Here is a 6705-nt window from a genome sequence, read left to right on the forward strand (position 1 = left end):
GAAATGAAAGCAGGAGTGCCAAGTTTATGGTATGCATTCACAGTCAAAGGAATGTTCTAGTTTCTAAATGCAAATCCTTTAATATGGTCTCTCAGATCTAGAAGAAGATACAAGAATAAGGAACAGGAAAAACATCCCTTAAATTCACATGTCAGAGTTCTGCTCAGATCATGAATAGACAGCAGGAAGCAAAATATACAAAGAAGGAAAAGAAATACTATAGGAAAATGGAGATAAAATTATTCAGCAGTAAATATTAGTGAAATTATCCTTGGGTTTCACTTACGATGAAAAATTAGATTCTTTAGTTTCAGGTGAAAATATAAACGTAACTTGAAATGTTGTAGAACATCTTCATTAGCATACATTATACTGTTTTGTTAAAACTTGTCCTAGCTCTCACTCACACCACAGGAAAAGACTTCTTCCTGACCTTAGAAGCACTTGTTAGCCTGGGGTCCAGCTGCTGTGCAACAGCAAGATCTCCTTATTTCCTTTCCATGTGTGTAAGACAGAGCAGCTACCAGATTCAGATGTTTGTGATAATTTCTCCTGTGCTGTATTCAAGGGGAAGAAGAGCACAGTGTGTCAGAGGCCGACCACCTCCAAGGGATGCTCCCAGAAGATTATCCAATATACTTTACCCTGAGCCATCCCTGAACACACAACCTAGTCTTTGGCTTTTGTGGCTCCTGTGGCAAATAAACTTCCTCTTTTCAAACTTACAGAAAAAAAATCAGTTGCTTTAATGAGACATTTCAAATAATATCATACAGTGGTGAATAGCAGTGTTGGCAGCAGGTTCACTTTACTATCCTTCCATAAATACAAAAAAAAATGTAGAAGGGATCTGCCCTTAGCCCTCATTTTCATTTCCAAATAAGCTATTGGCACCCTAAATTTTTGTTCAGTGTTGCAAGGCTTCTGTAGCAAAGCCAAAGAATCATTCCTAAACAACTGTGAAGATACAGTAGAATTAGTTTTGTCTATTTTGAGGCATACTCACTTTTTTTTCTAGCCTATCTTTCCAAGGATGTGAAGTTTACAAAATTACACCCTTTGTTTCTTCTTTTAGCAGTCTGGCAGTCATTTCCCCTCCACCCTGTCCCAGTCATTTCTCATTATTTTTGGTACTCCCTGACCAATTTCAGCCCCATAAAGCCGATGGTTAGAGATCTCAAATACAAGAAATGTCTACACTGAAATATAGATGCTGATTAAAGAGAGACTTTACTGGTGCTTCCTCTGAGGTAAGGACAGAGAGAATTCAACACGATCCTTTTGGCAGCATCCAGCTGGACAATCAGCAGGCATGTCCTGACTGGCCAGTTATCATCCCCATTTTAGCAGGATAAATACAGCTGTTTTACACAGCTGAAAGCAGAAAAAATAACTTGGACTTATGTCCAAGTGGTGGTGTGGGAAGAGCTATGTTAGCACCAGCAGTCTGGGAACTGCTGTGGTGTGAGAAGAGGGCACAGGGCTTTGGGAGGGAGCAACGTGCAGTGCAGGGGAAGCTAGGAAGATAACAGGTAACCCAGCAGCGAGGCAAAGGGACATAAGGCTGTACTGAGTGTGTTGTGGTGAGAATATTCTAAAGGATATGCTTAATTCACATATACTACAGAGACCTGTAAAGAAACCCAGCTTCACCAGTTCCACTGGCTGTGGATTATCTGCATTACCGTACTTACCAGAACTTCAGGAATGAGAAAGAGTCCATGGTTTGAAAATCCCAACAGAACTCAGACAACTGAGCTTGCATTATGAGCCTTCCTTCTGTTAAGCAGGCAGGACTGAGAAAGCCAAGTAACAACTTCAGGAACAATTCTGACAATGCTGACTCAAAGGGATCCCAGAAATTATTTTCCCTGTTCAGACAAGTCAATCTGAGACTACATTGCATAGCTTTTATGTTGTGTGACTAAATTTTACCTGACTCATTGCATTTCCATTTTGATTTTATGGGTTGATTCTCTGTTGTTTTAATTTGTGTAACTACATCAATTCCTAATTTCCATGTATCTGAATCAAGAGCATAGAAGAACACAACCTGAAATGATTTCCAGTCTTGCAGAATTCTCAGCCTTCCCCCACACCTTATCTGACTGAAATTGAAGTTTTTCAAAAACATCAGAGGAAACAAGACAAAATACATCCCTTCATGCTGGAATAGCCCTGTAATGTAGTAATTCACACAGAATCCGCATCACCACCTGAACATCCAGAGGAGTGAATTTAGAGGGATTCATATCCAAGCCTATAGCAGTTTATGATCTTTAATATATAGTGTGTTTATAACAACATACAAAATACACAGAGATATATGTCTGGATCACTTGTCTGTATGATGTGTGATACAGAAAAATCAGCAAAACCTGTCTTTCCAGCCCTGTCATCAAGAGCAAGCTTTTTGAGTTTTCAGATTTTTGAGGTATAGCTGTAGAACCTGCAAGTTTGCATGTAGATGTATAAATACAGATATGTGCACATACAAAATTTGATAATATTAGGCTTGCTGGCATGAATACAGAACAGCTAGGTCAAAATCAGTGCTGCTGCATGCTGCTCTCAGTGCAGTGTGGTTGATATCTGTTCACCTCAGCCATCAGTGAAGCCACAGGACTGGGATGTTGGAACTCAAAATGTCTCTCAGACATTTTTAGAGGTTCCAGGCCTTGGTCAGAAGCATTTTAGACCCTGGCAGGCAGCTGGAAACAGCTGTGATTTTGAGTTTGAGCCATGGAATGAGTTACCAACTTTGAAGGTGGAACAAGCAGTCAAAAAAGGTTAGATAGTATAGTAAAAGCAGTTACAAAACAGAGGGGAAATTTTTTTAGTATTGAACGGGGGGGGTTAGCACTTGTACAGTGGGGTTTTTACTTTGTACATGGGGGTCAGAAGTTCGAAGATGGAGGAAAGTGGGCTGATCCTGTTCTTCCTCCTTCTTCTTCCTTGCCTCCATGTTCTTGGTGATGTTGGCACTCACAGATTGGTTTAGAGTAGAAAAGCACTTTGTAATATAGGTAGTAGGTATTGGGGGAAAACTATAAACATGTAATACGTAATGTATCATATAAAAGATATCAGCAGCCCTGGGCAGGAGAGAGAAGAAGAAGACAGCAGACAGAGAGGATGTCAGTGTGTGTGTGTGCCTCTGCCCAGGCCGCTGATCAAATAGCTGCAGCCCACAAAGACAATCTTTTAGATAACAATAAACTGCCTTGAGACCAAACAGCAAGAGCCTGCGCAGTTTTTCTTTGGAAGCACAGGTTGGAGGAGAAATTTCACCACCACATGGGACCCCAGAGCAAGCCTGGGGTTCCCACACTGGGACAAGTCTAGCTACATGCAGTTGAGGTGCTTTACTTTTTGTGTACTCTTTTTTGCCAGTGTACTCGTTTTGCCAGTGAAGGTAATCTGCAAGGGCAGATGAATTACAGAATGTGATGTTGATTCCCTCTCTAAACAGGCCCATGTCCTAGCAGGCTGTAACAGCCCTTGCTTGGATTCATAAGCCAAAAGGCAAAGCAGCACAGAACAATTAGAGAGTTACATTCTTGCTGAGTTGTACTGATGGGCAGATAATCTGCCCCATTATGCACATGTCCTTTAAAAGATTAAATACTTAAGCAATAGGTGGATATCCCTTCCACCTATTCAGAGTTTAAGATCATTAAGCAAAATTACTTGGAAGCATTCCTAGACTTACAATTATTCTTATTAGATTTAGTAGTATCACAGGATGATGTGGGCAGGCAGCATCTTTTCTGATTCAGTTCAGCTGATGAGTTTCATGCTGTCTAATTGGAAGTCAAGTCATAGTGCCACTAGCCATTACTGTTTTCCATTATTATTTTACAAAACATTGAAATATTTTCCCTCAGCACTGTACATAAATGACATCTTAGCACTGGGAGGCCTTTGTACTACCTGCCTTTCAACAAGCCCTCCCAACAATTCATTTAAAAAGTAAATAGATCAATACATACCTACATAAAGGTTTATCCCATCACTTTTTTGAAGACAACTCAGACCGTAATGAAATAATTACACTTTATCTCCAAAATTATAACATTCTATGCAGTGCCCTGGAAGTAATACTGTTATATCAAGTTAGATTCTATAAAGGGAACCTTTTTTCCTACCTGTATTCTCTTCACATTTGGCCAGAACTTGGCTGAGATCCACCTGTATTTCACAGTGAAGGAAGAGCAGTTGTGTCTCCAGTTGTTTGCTCAAACCTCTGTGACCTCCTGGAAAGCTCAGCCACATGTGAGTGATAGAGGCACATCAGCATTCTTTCTCTTTGGAAAGATCTAACTCTCATTAAATTTGGAATCCAGATGAGCATAGGAGAGGATGGAAGAGTAATATGAAAACATGAGCAACATTCTACTTCAAGTCTGTGTACTGACAGGCTGTTTGTGTAGCAGCTGATAATGGTCCCTTCACTGTCTCCAGTGCACCTAACAAAGTTAGTCTTTGCTCTTCTTTTTATTTAAATATGTAATTTTACCCATCACCAAAAGTTGTTATTATTAGGAGATGGTGAAAATGTGTCCATCAGCATATTGAAAAATTTTATTTCAGTGGAAATTAATGATGATTTTCTAGCATTAATTCATCATTTCATAGTGCTCCATTACTGAAAAAGTCAAGGTGATTACACTAGAAATTTAAGTGGAAAATATCCAGGTTAACTCAGAGCAGGTATGGTCCAGCACAGTGTCTATCTATAACTTCTCTGAAAAAAATCCTTTTTGTCTGCTAGACCTTCTTATAAAGATGTTTTAGTACACATGTCCCAAAGCTGTTGGTGGCTATCACTGACTTTCCAGTCATCTCCTTTTCTAGGAGTTCACTCTGATTGAAACCTTGTTTTACAATTATCCTTTACTTATCATTTAAAACAACCAAATACTAGCAGGTATTGCTGTTCTTCAGTTTTTCCTCAGAGTAAGGACTTCCTAAGCTTAGATCCCTCTTCTTTTTCAAAAATGTGGCTTTACCTCTATTCAGTCCATTCGCTTTCTTCTGCATTGTTCTGACTGAGCTTCCTCTAAAGCAACCTCTTAAATATCTACCTTGTATTCCTGGTGATTTTATGACCAGCCAGAAGAAATGAACAAAACTCTTGGAAAAAACATCCACTGTCCTTTTCAGATTTGAAAAAAATCTGTCTTGACAAGTGAGCATTTCTTTCACTTAATGATATCACATTTGAATGTGATTTCTTTCACTTGATATCACATTTGAATGGACCACCACAGAAGTTCAGAGAGCAGATCTTTTCCTTTCCATAGAGGATGCAAGACTTCCCCCATTATGTCATGTGATGGGAAGCACAGGAGGCTGAGTAGTACCACATTCAAAGTGGATTAGGGTTTAACACAGATATACACAGAGGAACCACACAAACATCTCCAGAGAATCACATTAAGTTTACAATACTCACTTTGTGACAGTAGAGCTTAAACAAATATAGAAGGGTGAGTGACTGTAATTCCAACATGGAAAGCTTTATATTCTTCAGTTCCACCCATCTGTAGTCATTGGAATCACAAGCATTGCTATGGCATTTTAAGTGATGGGATTTCTTACTACCTTATTGGCAGGGGCACTGGTAGCTGCTTTCCTTCTCTGTGTTGCTCACAGACTTTCTGCCTCTCTTCAGTTGATTAGCATTTTGAATTTTGCCACAAGATTATTCTGTTTCTATAGTGATCTGGGCACTACTAGTGTAGGTTCATTTCCTGTCAGTCATGGTTTTCTTACGTCAGTGAGTACATTATTTTCAACTGCATTTCTTTCATTCCTGCTTCATGTAGGTCGTTATATTTTTATACATCCAATGAGACCAACAAGTTTATAAAATGGCCAGAATATTTAGAACAGTCTGACCAACTGTACTGTGTTCCTGCTTATTAATGTGCCATTATGTTGGGAAAACAGAGCATAAGTAAACACTAATTAGGAAAATAGGTGGAAAAGCAAGACAATTTCAGTACAGCATTCAGCAACAAAAATCTGGGAGATACAGAAGTTAAAAAGTCAGAGCTTGCTAGTTTTACAGAAACACAAGTATGGGATCCTAAAAACTAAACCTGGGGCTTAACAAGCAAAGGAAGAAGCCAAGAAAGTGTTATGAAAATCCATTCTTGCTGTTTCTCTTTATTTGAGGTCCTAGCTATTATTTACCCAAATGTGTATAGCACAGGGCAGATCTCATGTTCCAATCTACCTTTTAAGTAGGCAGCTGTAAATCAGACAAATGAGCTTTTCTAATTCTATGTACTGCAAACACTTCACAATTGTCTACACCAATCTGTCTTTTTAGCCTTTAGTAGACAATATAATGATTTTTTTGTTCTCTTGGATCTGGGATTATGAGAGTATAAAATGAAGGAGGCCTCTGTTTCCAAACAAGGAGGGAATTCAAAAAGAATTTGTCACTGAATGGGACAGCTAGCAAATGAAAACAAGATTTTCCTGAGAAATTATTTACTGTTCTTCCAGTACAAATATTAAATGCATTGATGTAGCTTAGCTATGACTGAATATGAAAATACGGATGTTGTTGAGACAGTATATTTAACTATGTGTGACTTCCTCAGCTTTTAAATCATGTTTTCAATAAAAGTATTGGAATTCTATACTATCTTGAGTTAAGCTTTTGCAAAGGAAATTAAAGCAAGTAGAAGA

This window comes from Lonchura striata, chromosome 5 (genome assembly GCF_046129695.1).
Source record: "Lonchura striata isolate bLonStr1 chromosome 5, bLonStr1.mat, whole genome shotgun sequence".
Lineage (NCBI taxonomy): Eukaryota > Metazoa > Chordata > Aves > Passeriformes > Estrildidae > Lonchura > Lonchura striata.